Source organism: Periplaneta americana, unplaced genomic scaffold (genome assembly GCF_040183065.1).
Source record: "Periplaneta americana isolate PAMFEO1 unplaced genomic scaffold, P.americana_PAMFEO1_priV1 scaffold_18, whole genome shotgun sequence".
In the NCBI taxonomy this organism is placed as follows: Eukaryota; Metazoa; Arthropoda; class Insecta; order Blattodea; family Blattidae; genus Periplaneta; species Periplaneta americana.
Genome location: NW_027185499.1, coordinates 1,679,470 through 1,699,021, shown reverse-complemented (window position 1 = coordinate 1,699,021; position 19,552 = coordinate 1,679,470). Strand labels below are relative to the sequence as shown.

At 36.0% G+C, this 19,552-nt stretch overlaps 1 long non-coding RNA gene across 1 annotated transcript; it reads left to right on the top strand.

Moving 5' to 3' along the window:
- The first annotated feature begins 412 nt into the window (after positions 1-412).
- On the top strand, positions 413-11,874 carry LOC138693703 (uncharacterized). Its single transcript, XR_011330374.1, has 2 exons — positions 413-3,867; positions 9,849-11,874. It is a non-coding gene; the product is annotated as an uncharacterized lncRNA (long non-coding RNA).
- The last annotated feature ends 7,678 nt before the right edge of the window (positions 11,875-19,552 follow it).

Sequence of the window (19,552 nt, the reverse complement as noted above, 5' to 3'; positions counted from 1 at the left end):
CACTTTCCACGAGGCGAGAGGGATTTCGTCCTCGGACTCAAAATCTTCATACTCTTTCTCTTAATTCGCTTAGCGGTATCTCATTTTCCGATGCCCACGCGTTTTCTTTCGCCGTTCCTGACATTTCACTGATTATTCCTTCACCTTGGGGTTCTCTGTTCGATTCCATTCCCAGGGGTCCTTCATCATTCTCCCAATAGTGCGTATACATACTTTCCGTATTATTTTTGGTAGGATGAATGTCGTCAACCTGACATCGGCACAACTTTAATCTATTTACACGAACTACTTGTGTTCTACCGTCTCCGTAGCGAATGCGGTAATTGACTTCATTTAGTATTTCTACTATCTCAACTGGGCTTGTCCATGGTTTAGCTAATTTCTTCGTTACTTCCTTTTTCAACACTGTGCTTTGTATGAATACTTTGTCTCCTAGCTCAGATGTTTGAAGTTTCACATTTCGCCTCGTGTTGTACTGTCTCGCTTGCGTTGTCTTACTTTGCTTTAACCGTTCTCTAACCACTTTGTAGGCCGTCTCTAGTTTCCTGGCTTGGCCAACTATAGGGTCGGATTCTATATTTTCTCTTGGAAATTTCGGACTCATATCAACTGGAAATGGCAGAGGCATTTCCTTGCCATACAAGAGAAAGAATGGGGAGTACCCGGTCACCGAGTGGGGTGTAATTTTGTACGCCTTCTGTACTATAGCTATCCACTTATTCCAATCTCTTTGGTCTTAACGCACAAAGTGAAACATCATTGCCGTGAACGTTTGATGACTGCGTTCAACTAGTCCATTCGCCATAGGATGATACGGATTTGTCTGTATTTTCTTTATGTGTAGCAATTTGCAAACTTCCTTGAACAATGTAGATACAAAATTTCTGCCTTGATCAGTTAATACTTGTTTAGGGGTTCCATGACTAGCAACTATTTTTGTGACACATTCCCTACCTACAGTTTCCGCAGATTGGTCAGGTATCGGAATAGCTTCACTCCACTTCGTGAAGGCAACCATGAAAATCAATAGATAGACGTTTCCGGAAGTGGTCTTTGGAAATGGACCAAGGATGTTCATGCTAACTAATTCAAAGGTTTCACCACTTCACCGAACTCCTGAAGAGGGCTACAGGATGTTTTCCTGTTTTTCTTTCCCAACATGACATGCAATTTGCAACATAATTTTCCACGTCTGATCTCATATCTAGCCAATAGAAACTTCGACTTAATAAGTCATAGGTCCACCTTTGACCTTGGTGTGCACCGATTGGTGAATCATGATATATTTTTAGTATAGTCAATCTCAATGGTATAGGTACTACCAAACAAGGTTCACGGTCATTTTGGATTCGAAACAAAATCCCATTGTCATCTAATTTAAACTGATTTGCGTCATTCAACCATTGTGCATATTGCGGTTCGGCAATTGTAGATTTCGAACGGATTGAGATTCCATCTTGTCGATCGTAACAAAGGGCACTTTATGAATTCTAGATAGAGCATCTGCGTTCTGATGTTTTTTTCCTGGTTTGTACTGAATCTGAAAATTAAATTCAGAGAATCTGAGCGTCCATAGGAGCAGTCTCGAACTCGTCCATTCTGATGCCCAGAAACTTGCTGAGATGGTAACATTTACTTCAACTCTGGCAGAGAATGTTAGTGCTAAAGTGCGTCGGCTAGATATTGCCAGGATGAGTGATGATTTTAAACAGAATACATTTTCTTTTTGCGAATTCAGAGAGATTAAAGTTATAAGTGATTTAAAATTTGAATTTCTTAGATGTATAAAGGATGGATAAGGGATGACTATGGTATGAAAGGTGGATAAGAGCTGATTATCGAACAGTTTAAATATGGATGAGGGAGAAGAAATGAAGACAATACTGAAGGAGCTGGAGAGGTCCCATCTGTAGGAGAGTGCTGAAAGATCTATGGACAAAGAGAGAATAGTGTATATTGGAAGTCAATGAATGTGGAGTGTTTTAAAACCCTTTTATTACATATCTGTGCATGCGTGCATGTGTGATGTAGCCAATTTCTCTTTAATTTCCTGTCCAGTTTCAGCATTATTGTTTCTTCACCTACTCTTTCTAGCACTGCTTCATTTCTTATTTTGTCTGCTGTCTCATACAAGTCACATTCCACACAAAACTCTTCACTGGTCTCATAGTTCTTCTTCCAAAGTTTCGTAGAAAATGCTCCTTTTTCTATTAGAAACTTCCTTTGTCATTGCTATTCTCCTTTTGACTTCCTGGCAACAGCTCATGTTCCTATACCAAGTATCTGAAGCTGTCTACGTGTTACTGACTCATTTCGAATTCGCACATTTATCACCTTTATTTTTCTACCAGTAAACATGGTCTTCGTTAACTTCATCCCATACTGCTCTCAGCTCTCATTTAGCTCCATTAGCATATTCCTTATTATCATCTTCTTTTTCTACTAACAACGCCATGTCGTCAGCAAATCTTATGCACTTTATTCTTCCTCCTACTATCACCCCTTCTGAAAATAATTCTTCTCTAAATCCTCCAAGTAGATGTTAAACAGGAAGGTGATGAAGAGCTTTCTTGTCCTTACTGCACTTCCCTGTACATTTCTTGACCTATTCTAACTTTGACTCGCTGTTTCATATAAGGATCACTTAATAGCCTCCTCTCTTTCCTAATCACACCACTTTTCATCACGATTTGCATAAATTTATTCTAGTGCACTTTATTAAAAGCCTTTTCTACCACCACAGATATTACATACGTTTCTTTACTTTTTTTTCCAGATATATCTTGCTGATTGCAGTCCAGTTACATTTCTCGTACCTTTTCCTTTCCTGAAGCCAAATTTTTCCTCTTTCAACTTTCGTTCCTCTTAGAATATAAACATCGATTTAGTATTCTCAGGAGAATCTTTGCCAAGTGCGATATCAAGTTGATAGTCCTGAACTCATTACATTTTTGGGCATTATTTTTCTTTGGTACTGGCAGCATCACTGTCTCCGTGAAATCTTGAGGCCATTTGCCTTTCTCATATATTTCGTTACACAGTGATAGAAATTCTGAAAGTTGTCTATGATAAAAATTCTGAAAGTTGTCATCTCTCTTTTTTATGAATGGGGATAATAATATATGATAATTTCCTTTCATAAGGTTTATTGTTTTAAATTTTTAACAGATTTATATCCCTCAAGTCTGGGCCTTCAGTATCTTGGTCGTTGTTTTGTGCTTGATATTTAATAAACTTGTTTGGGGGTGAACAATTTAACATTTCGCTAAAGTGCTCCCTCCATCTTGAAATTTCATTTATGCAGGTCAGCATATTTCCTTTCTTATCTTCAGTAGTTGGATATTATGGCTAATGATCTTTTTTCATTTTGAAATAATAGTGATAACGGGCTATTTTTGTAATAATCACAGATCGAAGTTTTCTATATATTGGCAGTAATATTTAATGTACATTTTGTTCATTATTTCTTGAATTACTTTGAGTGGTTAAAATAAAATGTAACCATCAAGGTTAGGTTGGAATATGGAATGGTTGGAAGAGAAAGAAAATTTAAAAAGGGAAGGAAAAAATTTTGTGTAGTTTTTAATGCGACTTCTATCTCACTATACTGTAAAATCTTATGATTATTTTTCATTGTGTAGTTTTTAATGGTTTTCACAATATCCTGTTGCATTACTGTATGCTATAAAGCATTATTGTTTTAATTACATGTGTTCTATAGAGCAGGGTGTCAGAGTTCAGATCTTCAGCTGTGTAGTGGCGGAGTGCAGACTGCTCTTCGAAATGAAGATTATGAGGAAGCAGCTGCCCATGTACATGGCTTTCTTTCAGTGGATCAACATCTTCTGAAACAGACTGTAGCTGAAGGTATGAATTTTTAACGTCGTAATGAACAGAAATTTAATGTAAAATGAAACAGTTGCTGATTCAAGAGATAGTTATTGTAACTGCTGGTAATCAAAAGTGCCAAAACCTACTGCACATATGAAGATATAACTGCTAGTGTTAGTGTATACAGTAGCTTAGATTTTTTATGTACTCTGTAGTCTATTGTTGCCACGTTATCAGAGAAGCTCTTTATATGCCATATGTTGAAAGATTACCTCGATGTGAAATGATAGCTAAGGATGATGAATAGAAGTGAATTTTAATATAGACGACGACAAGCAACGGGTAAATTTTGCCTGGAGATCTCTCATTCAGGGACAGGCTTCTTTCACTTGTTAAACTCTGACGTATGACCTGATTTTACTTTTCTTTCAAAGAAAGTTTTGATAAGAGTTTTCATCATTCTTAAAAATACCATTGTGTTCAGGTAGGTCCAAAAATAACAGGCCATCTACTGCTAACAAAAGTAACTAAAAATAACTATTTAAGCAATTGGTAACGAAAGTAACGAATTTAAAAGACTTGAATAGTCGTGAATAACGAAATTACGCATATTATTATTCTGCTTCACTTATTTAATGTTGTCACAACTGCCTCTGTTACAGTGGTCGATAGTTAGTGATTACATACGTAAGTCTGATATAGTCTGGAAGGCTGGGAGAAAAGTTGGCTGCTCGTCCATTGAACTGAAGATCAGATGACTTGTGGAACAAGTCTGATGTTACCGAATGAGTTGGCTCAGGTAGTAGCATTTGAGACTCGCATTCAGGAGATCCCAGGTTCAAACCCCATGGCCGACCAATCTGACTGGTGTTTTTCATGGTTTCACTTAGTCACAAAGGCCGGATTGAAAATTTGCATACCATGATTCATCATCACCTCAATCACCAATATCATAAACATTAATCGAAAATTTGAGTCAGTTACCTACACAGAAACTATCTACAACACAACAATAGAAACAGGAATAGTAAAAGCGGCTTACTTATATACCCACAGGTACTAAAACACGCGAGATGACCGTGAATGTTAAAGCGTGTATAAATAAACTTAACAAAAAAAAAAGTCTGATGACAAATCATTAGTTAAATAAAATGTGTTTAATGTTTTTTCATTGTGCTTATGAATAATTCATAAGTTGTAGTATGCAGTGGCGTAGCCTGCTTTTCAGACTGGGGTATGTAACCCAGTTAATATAGTTTGAAAATGGAATTTCCCATATCTGTATCCAGCATAGCATATATACCGAATACAATTGAAGGGCTCGGTGCAATAAGGTGTTAACCCACACGTAGTTACTTCACAGTGCCTGGGGGTATTTCTACTGCCAACGTTACTCGTCGCCGTATGATCTTTGCTTTCTCCCTCATAAGAGCGAAAAGCGAGCCAACCTGCTTTGTTAGAGAGAGAAAACAGAGACTGTTGTTTGCGCGGGTAGGTTTGAACCATTTAAAGTAGGACGCACGGGCATCGAAAATTGAGGTACACAACACCACATTGACAAGAAAATGTCGCCAGTTATTGTTAAGTACTGCAAAACTCCAAACTTTTATATTAAAAATGAAATATTAGAATTCACCAATATAATTTACACAGAGAGACTTCAGATATTCTGGTTTAGCACATTATGGAAATTGTTGAAATGAGTAACATTTCAGACAAAATATTAGGAATATCAGGAGACAATAGAAACAGCAATTTTGGTGATTTAAAAAGAAAAACAATTTATTTTAGAAATGAAAAAGAACTGGATGGGCAAATATAAATGGAGTAGTAGTATAATACACAATGCTGTACAGAACTGGTGTACATACTCGTATTTTGGCAGTTGGCATTCAGACTGTTATAGGAAAAATTTTCCAATTCTTTCGTTCGTTTACTGTCAAAGTGGAAAATTTAAAATCAGTCTGTGAAATTTTTACAAGAGAATATAAAATTATGTTAGGCCAGGGTTTAAGTGACAGTCGCATTTTGCTACTTCTAAAAACGCAACAAGCTTTGAATGTCTATGTGCAAAAAATGCAACAATCACATTGGACTTCAGAAAAGAGGATGGTAATGGAGAAAATGAAATCAGAAATGTGTTTGAACTTATCTGAATTTAAATGAAATGCTAATGGCATGGGTAATATTCAAAAAAGGATTGAGCAATAGATGTTCAGGAATTGATTTCAAAGAGTTGGTGCAATTAATGTAAGTCAAGTGAACAATTTTTTCTAATTGATTTATATAATTCCATGGCATACCGAAAATTGTGAGCAAGGATTTAGTTGCATGAATCTTGTCAAAACTGGAATTAGAAACAGTCTTTCAGTAAAAAGAGTTAGCACTCTGCTAACAATAAATCTTGAAGGGCCTACCAGTAAAGAATTTCAATGTTTAGAGTGCCCATAAAATAACGTATTTTAATGTGATATAAATTCAGCAGTAATTGATTCTAAACATACGAATGTCTAATGATTTACTTGCATAAGTGTATCTAGACTGTGATAAGATGGATTGAAAGTAATAAAACTCCAATAAACAAATTAACGTAACTTTTTGTTTCTGCATACTTAATTAATTTTATCTTTCTGCACAATTATTCATAATATTGCACAAGCATTTCGCAATTTGCACAAATATAATTTTTCATTTGTGGATTTTTGCAAAAATTATTTATTTTCTAGCTTAAACCCTGTGTTAGGCCACAGCAAAACCAGAAGACTTTCTTTGAAGACTGCTTTAAATCGTTTCAATGACATGTATAAACGCTTCAGGTCTTGCTTCTTAAGCTTGGATACATGACATTGTCCATGCATGCTTTGTGATTTCCTTCAACAAAAGAGAGAAATTTTCCTACCTCATTTTCTTAAAAAGTAAAAAAAGAATAATTTCTAAAGCTGTATACTGATGATTGAGCGTAAGGATGCCTCAGCTATTGAAACGAAAAAAATAAACAGACAATCTTTTCAAGCTTAGGACAAGACAAGAGGAGGTCTTTATAAATAGTAAAGTACTTGTCAAAGTAGTCTACAAGAAGGTCTGATATCAGAAAGCCCTTTCAGAAAAATTGTACATTTTTACTCAATAACAGTAGACTACATTGATGAATGGGTGCAACAGACAACAAGCACGTGATTCACTGCTTGGTGCCATCCTATCAATTCAGCCACAGCATTCAGGTCTGATGGAGTCCATGTGAGCAGGAGTCCCCCTCCACCTCCCTGTGATGTTCCTCTGCAGCCTCTTCAGATCAATAGCATCTGTTTACAATTCACGTGCATGAATCTGCTGCATCCTTAACCAGAAGGACACATTCATTCCGCGATTAGCCACAGCGCTATCTATCCAAGGGAGCTATACTCCCTCTGTCTACTGCAGTCTGCTGATTGAAACCCATGTGGCATCTCTGGGATATGTGCAGCTCCTGCAGACAGATGCCATCTGCAAGCGAATCCTGGAACCATGTCCTCCTGGTCAACCTGTAGCTATTAAATGTGATTAATGAAATTTTGCTAATGAAGGCGAAATGAGTCCGAGGTCCAACACCGAAAATTACTCAGCAATTCTGCTTCAAGTGGTTGAAGGAAAACATGGAAAAACTCCAACCAGGTAACTTGTCCCAACCAAATTTGAACCCAGGCCTGCTCGTTTCATGGTCAGGCAGGCTAATCATTACTGCATAGCGGTGGACATAATTACTGATTACTCTACACTGAACAAAATATAATCATGTCATTTAAACATTATTACCGCAAGAATCTTGTGAGAAAACCAATGTGTGCAACTAACAAGTCGATTCATGATTAAGGTAAATGTTCTGGATGTTCTGCATTTCATTGCAGAGGCTTGGAAAGCAATCACAGATTCAATAATGTCTAACTGTTCTCATAAGTAGAGTGGTTATCTGTGGATGGAAGTGGATCTCTCGGGATTGAAAGTGTAACAGAATTAACACGACAGAAGACAAATGTTATCAATTAGAAGCTAGTGTGTCATATGAAAAATATGTAACATGTGAAGTTCAAATCATGGAACAATTAATGTTAGAAAGAAATCTAGCATTTGATGCATCTGAAAAAGAAGAAAAGGACGAGGGAAATAAAGCAAACAATGAGTCCCCAACAACTTTTCTGTTAGCTCTGGAAGACATCAGCAATACTACTAAATACCTAATGAGATTTGACTGTGACGATAATGTAATGCCTGCCCCCAGCAGTGTTGAAAATGTAGTATATTGGGTTTATAAGAAAAGAAAGAACAACAACTTGCCTTAATGGATAGGTGGAAGAAGTAAATCAGATTGTAGGTAATATTATTGACAGTAATGATTTTATAATTAGTCTTTGTAACTTTAAGTAAATATACTTTTTCCCCCCTTTTACCTACCTACAGCTATTAGTAAACCAGTATTCTGTTATGTTAAAATGTTTACATTTCTCTGTTGTGTTAATATAATAGTTGAATATGTGTAGAACAACACTTGCTGCTGTAACTACGTTCTTCCATGTTTGCACCACAACCTAACTGATAGAATGCTGGTAGGTTCCAGGTTACATACTCTGATGCAGGTTTAAAAAGTTTATGCGGTAAACACATTGCATAACTTTGTCCTCTTTTAACCTTGGTATGCAATGTAGTTACAGAATGGGATTTGGCTCACATGTTCACACACAACATTTACAGAAATGTCAGAAAAAAAGGTTAAAAGTGTGTATTTTACAATAGAAATAATTCATATTCCGAAGCTTATTGTATGGTTTCGTAACAAGCTGTTTTTTATAGTAATGGGTTGTAGCCCTTCGCCCCACTCCTAGCTGGAGGACCACTCCTTATCGGCTGTCCACGACTGCTTATTCAATATATTCGCAGCTACCCTCCACATCTGGAGGCCACATAATAACTCGAGTGGGCTGACAAGACGCCAGAAACTCTCACAAACTCTGTGCGACTTGAAATTGTGGTTTTCTCTTAATGTACCTACAGTAATGTACTAGATTTGCAGAGGTTAAAGGTGTTTGAGAATAAGGTGCTTAGGAAAACATTTGGGCTAAGACGGATGAAGTTACAGGAGAATGGAGAAACTTATACAACGCACCTGACATAATTAGGAACGTTAAATCCAGACGTTTCACATGGACAGGGCATGTAGCATGTATGGGCGAATTCAGAAATTCATATAGAGTGTTAATTGGAAGGCCGGAGGGAAAAAGACCTTTGGGGAGGCTGAGACATAGATGAGAGGATAATATTAAAATGGATTTGAGGGAGGTGGGATATGATGGTAGAGACTGAATTAATCTTGCTCAGGATAGGGACTGATGGCGGGCTTATGTGAGGGTGGCAATGAACCTCCGGGTTCCTTAAAAGCCATAAGTAAGTAAGTAATAATTCATATTAGCCATTAACAATGAAATCACCATTGAGTTCTCTAAGTGAAATAACATACCACTTCCTAATGAATACTGAAGTCCTTCAAATTAAATTCAACAAGTGGAACCAGTGTCATCAGTTTAAATTTATGATATGTTATGTGATGTATTCTAATGCCACTTTGTTTCTATTTCGCTCGTATTTCATTTTCATATATTTCTGTTCGTTTTCTTTCTTTTACATAGATGGCAGTCCTAGTGGCTTATCATCTTTGCTTTTGATTATATCAATTGGCACCTCAAATGAGGGTAGTAATTCGCGGGTGCTTGTGTAAAGGGGATTAAGTATGAATTGGCTAAAATGGGATAAGTAAAGATTTGAACCCTCCATGATTACTTCTGTTAAATCATGCTTCCATCCAAGATGCAGTTACAGTGCTCTGTATTTTGTGACAAAGGGGTTTTGTTCAGTACCAAAGGAGAGAAGTTTACATATCTTATAATTTGACTTAACCCCCTTTACACGAGTACCCGCGAATTTTGCATGTTGGATAGCCAGTGTCTTGTGTGATTTTTCTACTATGGGTGCTTTTTCAAATTTGTCAGTTAAAATCCCTACTCCTGTTTTTCGGACATCATCCATTGGAAGTGACTGTCGGGCAGCATTCGACTGGAGTGGTGGTGCATCATGGGAGAGTGATCTGAGATGTGCAGCCAAGAATTTGGTGTCTGACAACAGTGGTGGTTGTTTGTCCACCGAGTCGACGAGATGTGTAGCTGTACAGCACTATAGTTTCGCCTGTGTTACACGGGTTTTCAGTCTGCTGGAGCTGCCTTGGTGACTCTTCCTTGGACTCGTGGATATTATTCAGTGGCTGGTGTGGTCCGCAAGTAATGCTTGACAGTGCAAGTTATAAGTCTGACTGTGTTTGATTATATGCTGACTTAATTCGTATTGGTTGTTTGAAATTTCTTCATCGCTGTCCAGTGAGCGCACTGTCGTTTGTTGACATCTGTATGTAGGCACTGCAGGGACTGTGCGGAGCAAGAGGGAGGGCATGTACATTCCACTTCAAAGCGTTATTAGCACGAATGTTGTATCAGCACATATAATCACATGCTCTCCTGCACTTGGTACCAATATAACAATAAAATTAATATATTGATACCAGAGACACTTGTAATGTCAATTATTACTTTCACTAGAGCCCGGATATTTAGGAATTTATAACAGTTAAAATAGGCAGGCAAAAAAGGCAATAAAACGTAAAAAGATGCACAATAATCTTTGAAAAAGGCATTATGAATTTTAAAAAGGCATAATATATTTTAGCAATAAATTTAAATTATATCAACATAACTCGCATATTTACTTCGTAGGTGACACATGTTGACTTATAAAAGACTTTTTTCCATGATTAACTGTCTTTTTACAAACCTTACACAACAAAACTGTTCCATTAGTTGAAAACACATGAGCACCAAATTCACTAACGTAAGCAAGAAGTTTGCTTTTCAATGGTTTACTGATTTTAGGCATTCTTGCTAACAGATCTTATACCTTCTGTCACCTGACAATAACTGACTGTTCCTCACTCAAATTTCCTTTTCCTACAATAATAAACACGTGTAGCACAAAATTGTAACAGTAAGATTTGAAAATATGAAAGCAAACAATTGGAAATGCTACGTGACAGCTTCTATGAGAACGAGCTTAATATTTAAAATTATAAAGCTGATTGTGGGTATCGTGAAGACATGACTATATTATATTTGTAAATGTGGATTGTCGATCATTATTCACATTAGACCAACATTATTAAAGCACGATTATTAGCAGATTAAGCACCAAAATAAATTACTTTTATTTACTATTGTTAGTAAAGTTAGTCATTGTTTCAAATGCTTAAATTTCATACCCATTACAATTAATTAGAAAATTGCAAATAAACAAGAAATATTGCTTTAAAATGACAAAAAAAAAGGCATCTGTTAGCAAGAATCACTTTAAAAAGGCAAAATAAAAATTGACTATCACTTTGATTTACTCCAAATCACATTTATATCTATGGAAATAATGATTTACTTCCACCCAGTAAAAAAGGCATTTTGCCAAACATCAGGGCTCTATACTTGTTTTTTTGAGAGATGGGATATGACAGTTAAGCGGCCGAGCTTGGAACTACAGTGCTATGTTGCCAATATGGACTACCATGCTGCCAGCTGTTGGAAGCTAGCAATTGATGTTAAGATAACTGACGTTAAAACATTCATTGACAATTGACGCGAAGGTAAGAAAACAATACAAAAAGCGACAGAGAATCAAACACGAAATGTACCAATGCTAGCATTGTGTGCACAATAAATGTCGCCAAGAGAGCTATTAAGCACTCGCCATGTGAGAATGGTAAGTTTGGCAACTCAACCGTTGTTACCAGAGCAACAGGCCTACCACGCTACGTGACATTCAGTTGTTTTTCCAATCGCAACGCTCCTGTCATGTCCCATCTTTCAAAAAAACAAGTATAGTTATAATATTTCAGTTTATTTATATCATTAATGTAATGTGTTCCGATAGCTAATAAATTAGTTCGTATCCAGGGGCGGCCCGTCCTTATGTGCTACAGTACAATGATAATTTTTGCTTAAATAATGTATTTGCAATGCCATAGTGTGTAATCTGCCATTTGACAATTTCCCATGGTTATGTTCATGACGCGTTATAGAGTGTTTAGTCTTCGCTCTTCGTTCTTTGGTGCCTCAGGCGGTACGTTGTGCTACTCAGAACTTACATGAGAATGTAGATAATTATTGCGCATGTGCGAAGCTGAATTCACTGCTCTGATTGGCTATTTTTACGCGGGTAAGTGCTGTAGTCAGCTTCAGCACAACACAGCTTGGAGATTGCAAAAGTAAAGCATAACGAAAGAATGCTTGTTTGTGGAAGAACTCGGAACTATGTACAATGTATTTGGTAATCAAGTGTCCGACTGCTGCTGCCATCTACCAGTTTTTTGAGTTTCCTCCTGAATCAGTCAGCAAGCGACGGAAAATGGAATCCGAAAATTGAAGCCAAGGAAGTATGTGACCATATAATTCAGGAAACTACTCATCGTTTCCAGTCTTTAAGCTACCTAGACTCAACAAAATTGTTAAACAGCAAATTTTTTGCATAATTTTCCTGAACGCGAACTTGAAGTTGCTGTCAACAGCTATACTGTACTGAACAAAAGATTATTAAAGACACAACTTGGGGTTCTATATGGAAGACTCGACTTCCGAAATATAGATGGAGCTGTTCAATTGTTACAATACATAGCCTCCAACAATTCACAGGATCCATTCTGTGAAGTAACGAAGTTGTTAAATATTTTTGGTACAACACCAATGACCACTGCTGAGCCAGAAAGATGATTTTTAAGGAACACTATGTCCCAGGATCGCTCACTGTTCTTACAATACTGTCAATAGAAAAGAGTATAATGTCCAAGATGGAGGGTTTAACGTTTAACACTAGGGTAATTCGTCACTAGGCGAGTCTCAAATTAAGATAAATACATGTAAGTGTATACAGTAGGCCGATATAGAGATTGTAGCACACTCATTATTTTGACCACCAGCTGCTACTGTTCGTATCTATTGCTATATAGTCCTGCATTCAAACTTAAATAAATCATGTGTTTACAATATTCAAAATTTGAACTGTCGAGTGATTAAGCCGATTAAGGTGAATGTTGTTGATACAATGTTGATAACAAGAAATTGCATCACAGCCTCTGTCTCCACTTATTATTGTTTCAGAGAAGGAATTTGTATTTTAGTATGAGTCACGAATTGCAGTATTTAGTAGTAGTCGGTGTAATGTTAACAGGCAGATTATTTCTCGTTTTCGAGAATAGCAGTGCCACTAATACAATTCTAGTAAATAGTGTTATCTGTGCACTACTCTCGCCACTTATATCGATCAGTACTGAGAGGGTGCATATTCACTGTTCTTGAGCAATAGCTGAACTTAATACTGTCACAACGTTACATTGCATTGATGTGAAAATTAGACTGCTACACCTGAGATAAGAGATTGCGTCAAATGATTCATTTCGAGCAGTTGTCTTTGCTGCCACAGGTAATCATTCGTGAGACAAGTTTAGTAATATAAGGGGCATTTCAGGATATTATTTATCTCACTATTATGTATCTTTATTTCTAGGCCACGTTAGTTATTGTGCAGTCACCCTTGTTCTTTTATTGGTTTTACCTCATCGCCAGGAGGAACTGTTTTATGTTTAGCTTTACTAGTAAGTTGTTATTATCCTCTTGGTCGGTGGAGGATAGATGTACCTTGCCTAATTGTTACACAAATTAAGGACTGCTTTCTATATTCTTAAGATTGACTTTTATGTTATTAAAGTAGCCATTATTAGTACAAGTTCGTTAGCGTTTTATTTGCTATTGTTAAATCCCGAGACAGTTCAGAGCTTACTTATTATGTCATCATGTTCTGTATCCTGTCATGTCCTCGGCAGGGAGAAGGACACTATGCCACAGTTACAAAGACATATGTGTGCTTTAGAAGCATAAAAAGTCAAGTAATATGTTAAACTCTTCCGAAATGTTATTTTTACAGGGAAGCTAAGATGTCTATTCTTCTCTCATATCTTTTACCCTTCTATAAAGAAATTCATGTAAAGTCTGTGACCATGGAGCTCAGTGAAAAGTATTTTAAATGCTACCATACCATAAAATATATTTTATAACAATACAGGTAATGAGCATCATTATATTTAAAAAACAGTAGTGGAGCACCACAAGTGATTACAAATATTCACTTCAATTCTTAATTTTTTTCAATGTTAATGCTTGAACTAATACAAAACATATATTACAAATATTCTAACAAGTCTGTACTTTTATCCATTTTCAATTTATCACGGAACACCTCAGTTCCTGCAGCTTGGAAAAAAGCAATCATTGTACCAATTCACAAAAAAGGTAAACCTGCTCATGATGTTAATAGTTTGTTATAGTTTGACAATAAAGTCATTTGACCTCTTGCACTCCAATATTTTTCAAAGATATTATCATGACTAGCCACTGAAGCACAGATTCTGAGGTGTTCCGAATCCATTTCTTGGTTTGAGTTGCACAATGGGCAATATGTTTAATTTAACTTAAGCTTATAAAAATATGACATGTTACAGAAATCCAATCCCTATTCAAAAATACTAAGCACCAAGTTACACCTATAGCTTGGAATTATTATGGCTGAAAGGTACAACATTTCAGAATCTTCTTTTCAGGAGATGAGATGAATCTGATGTTTCATTCCCAAACAACTAGAGCACAGACTTTCCAATACAGGCAAGTCTGAGTAAAATTTATAAGGACCATGATGATGTCGGATTAAGTTTTACCAGAATATTCTCTTTTCCTGTGCTGTCATTTCACAATTGTTTCATAATTGACACAATAATCCTTATGGCTATTGCACAAATCAATGGAAATCTATTACATTGTACCTATCATTTTCCAGAAGACCACTGCCATGGGATTTCTGTGGTAAATGGTCTATAGAACAAATAACTGAGAAATCCCTGGTAGCTAACACTACTTGAGTTGTCAATTAGGGTACATTGAGAAACACAAAGTGAACCTACTTTACACTACATAGATTAAAGCCTCTTTTACACAGTGACAGTTCTCTCATGAGAGTTGCTATAGTTCACTCCCATGATGGGAAGTGTTTACATGAGATTCAGAATGAGACCATACTGTCATATAAAACGTTAGAAGTGGGAATGGTTGAAGCCATGGCCAGAATTATTAAATTAAGGAGAAAAAAAATTAACATTTTAACGCATTGTATTCTTCACCTGACATAATTAGGAACATTAAATCCAGACGTTTGAGATGGGCAGGGGATGTAGCACATATGGGCAAATCCAGAAATGCATATAGAGTGTTAGTTGGGAGGCCGGAGGGAAAAAGACCTTTGGGAAGCCCGAGACGTAGATGGGAAGATATTAAAATGGATTTGAGGGAGGAGGGATATGATGATAAAGACTGGATTAATCTTGCTCAGGATAAGGACCAATAGCGGGCTTATGTGAGGGCAGCAATGAACCTTCGGGTTCCTTAAAAGCCAGTTAGTAAGTATGATTAATTCTGCTTAATTTGGTGTTCGGTTTATTAAAATATTCTAATATTTACTATTTTAAACATATTTTTTAAAAATATTAGTGTATTTGTGTTTTAGAGAAAAAATTTACCACTTTTCAAAAAAAAAATTATTATCTCAGGAAGTAATTGTCTTAGAAGGCTGTGGTTTGGCTTGTTTTATAGTAAAATTAATGCTTCATAAAGCCTGTGTTTCAAAATTTTGCCCATTCTGATGAAGAACTCATAATACTAATGAATAATTTAATAATGTTGTTTGGCACTGAGTTCCAAAAATGTGTCTGTTGGTATGTCAACGTTGGAACTTAGTATACTAGATGCTGTACTCACATTTAATGATGGATACATTGCAAGAATACAGGCGTTGAAGGATCTAGGTATTCAAATAGGATATAACCTCGAAAAACATGGAGAACTTGGACACATTGCGAATGAGATAATGGTAACAAACACAACCAAAGAGGCAAGATCCAAGAGAAGGAGGGCAGTATTAGGTGAGCAGGATAGAGAAGAACACAAGGACCACCAACCAGAAGGGTTGTAAAACATTTTTTTCTGTAATAGGTAAATTTTTATAGAAATTTTTACTTTAAGCATGATTTACTTAAAACTACATTTTTCAACATAAATGACCCGTTTTCTCAGAATCTATTAGATCTGTCTGCATGAAATTTTTACAGGTAACAGTGTGATGATATGGAATTCCTTTGATTGAGTTTGCTGTAATAGTTTATTAAGAATAAATAAAATGTCTAATTGAGGACTGTTTTTGCAAAACTTGCTAACTGCAAAATTGAGATTTTGATGGCAGGCCTCTACATGATGTTAAAGGCTTCTTAGTAAAATTTGATTATTTCTCTTCATTGTAATGTGTCAAAGTGTGATCGTTTTTCCAAAACTTGCTTTCTTCTGTAAAATTTAGTTTTTTCAGTTAGCAAGTTTTTAATTTTAGAAGTTGGTAAAAAATTTTGTTTTTCTATTACATATTTTATCATCAAAACGAATCAGTGTACTCAGAAGGAATGCATAAACATCCTGTAAAATTGACACATTTCTATACCTAGTATGTTCTGAGATAACTGGTTATTAATATTGCTGTTTTAACATTAGTGAATCTGATGTTTCATTCCCAAACAATTAGAGCAACAACTAGGTTGCAAGGGACAGTGAAGTGCATTCCATAAACCTCTCCTATCCAAAACCCAACCTCAACCTGCTCGTGGTGCAACCTGCTTTTACAGATGAGGCTCTGGGGACCGAGTATTGGTGGTATAACCACAACATCAGAAATAGAGGAAATGCTATTTCATCTCTTACGCTGGCCTGCCACGGCGTAGAAATGTTCCACAAGTGGTGCTTGTGAGAAAGGTCGGTGGACTCTAAACTCCTCCCGGCCAGGTCCGATGGACCCATTAACCAACGACAGGTGTGGCCCTCCAGTCATACTGGGGGTTTACGTGAGTGGGTGATGTAACCACCATTACAAACAAAAAATTGGTGCCCACTTAAGGGGATAGGCTGGTCAATTTTTGATGAATTTTCATGAAAAATACAATTATTTTTTTGTATTTTATCTGGATACCCTAATTCTTTCTGTAAATTTTGATGTAACACTCAATTGTGTGCAATGACTTTTTACCCGCCAAATCAGCTGCTATATAAATGTCTGCACTGTGAACCGTGTTGCCAAAAGATTAGGTACTGGATTGAAGAAAGTAGTAAGATGGGTATAACACTTGGTGGGGTGACAAAAGGTAGTCTGAAATCCAAAACTATAGAAATGTTACAGTGTTACTATAGAAGTAGTATAGTCCAAAATCTAGGCAATGTGCAGGCTATGAAGTCTAATATATATGCTACATTATACCACTGCTCCTCTACAGATGATGAACCCCGGCATATAAAGTGTCCAACAGGTGAAGAAAGTTGGTGTTTTTACAATAGGGTGCTTGCAAAGGGTGAGAACCCTGGAAAACATGGTGACTGTATACATACACCAATCAATAAAAATGTACTAAAAGCAGTTATTCCTCTCTATAGTAGACTAGCACATGAATCTCTTCTTGGAAGATGTGTGGAAGGAAGAACTCAAAATTCAAACGAGTCGATATACAACATAATTTGGTCAAAGTGTCCTAAGACTACATTTCTTCATAGACACCGAATTGAATTAGCTGTTCGAAAGGCAGTGGCAGAATATAATTCTGGATTATACTGTACGGTTGTACGACTACAGAAAGAAAGTGGCCTGTCACCAGGTAGAAACACCATAGATATAGCTAGGAGAAGAGACGAAAGAAGAACTAAGCTGTACATGACTCGCACCACTGAAAATATAAGAAGTATAGGCAGATTGTCAGATCAGCTAAACTGAGAGTTGAACAAAAGAAAACAGAAAAGGAAGGTACCACATACAGTGCTGGAGGATTTTAGGCCAACAGAAGATCGGTAAGTTTAAAAAAGAATCAGTTACTGTATAAAAAAACACTTCAGTTTTCTCAATAATCATATTTTTCTATATTTATGAACTTCACTATTAAATAATTCTGAAACTATTAGAGATAAAGAGCTGACATTTTTAGCATATGTTCATCATTATATTATCTGCATTTGGGGGGATGATGAATGTAATCTGAATGATATCAGGATGATAATCAATTATTTGTTTATAATTGTGCAACATTTTTTATTATAATTCATTTAGGCAGCATTTTGAAGTAGTAAAATGCGTCCTAGGAAAATAAAAATACCCACAAATGTAGATCATGATACCAGCTTAACTTTAAAAAAAGATTCATGAATTTATCTAGAATACTTCCAGAGTTATTAAAAAAATTAATATATCCTCATAATGTTATTTTTCTTTCTTTGCAACAATTATTAAATGTTAATAACAATTTATTAGTATATTGTGGGTATTGTGTGAATATGAAGTACATGCTGTGAAAGTTTCACAATTCTAAATGTAAAAATGTGGAAATTACAAAATTGACCAGCCTATCCCCTTAAAAAACGGTTACACTTATGCTAATTAACCTAATGGCAAATGCTTCAGATAAGTTTTCCGGAGGTAAAATAGTCCCCCATTCGGATCTCCGGGCGGGGACATCTGCAGGACGTCATTTACAGAACATCCTTAAAATTCTCCAATGGAACGCAGGAGGACTTACACAGAGCAAAAAAGCCGAACTACAAACAATCATAGAGGAAAAAGGGATAGATGTATTTATTATACAAGAAGCAAATGTATCAAGAGATCAACTGAAATACTTTCAAATTTCTGGATTCAATATATATATATTCTCCTCAATGCAACTCAAACCAAGAAATGGATTCGGAACACCTCAAAATCTGTGCTTCATTGACTGGTCATGATAATATCTTTGAAAAATATTGGAGTGCAAGAGGTCAAATGACTTTATTGTCAAATGCCTGGCATTAGAAAACAACAACATATTCTCCCCAAATCACGTCAAGTAGCTAGTGGAATTCTTGCAGGTGTTAGAATAAACATTTTATCAAAATTTAAAGTTATAAAGGAAATGCAACAAGAAGACAAAGTAGAAATTATCCAAATTGAAATCTGGAAAGGAAATTCACATTACACCATATATGGAATATACAATCCACCTAATAACAACCCTTGTCTGGATATAATAAATATACACCGAAAAACGATTTTGATTGGCGATTTTAATGGTCATTCACCTAAATGGGGATACAAAGACTATAATGCTAGTGGCAAAACTATTGAAGATCTATTAAATTCAAGCACTTTAGAACTTATTTACAGGAACGACGATTGTCCTACATACTTACATTATAATGGTCAGTGTACAAACCCAGACCTCCTGTTAGTATCATCAAATTTGCAAGATAAGACTACACGTGAAATCAGTGAAGACCTAGGATCAGATCATAGAGCAGTTATTGCATCCATAATACATTAGAACAAACAAAATAATAACAAACCAAAACCAAAATACTCTTGGAATTTTAGAAAAGCTAATTGGGCAAAATTTACAGAAGAGACCGAACAAAAATTATACTCCATTGAATACGAAGTATGTACAGATAAACTCAACAATACAATCTCAAACATAATTCTCGAAGCAGCAAAAAATTGGATTCCAAGA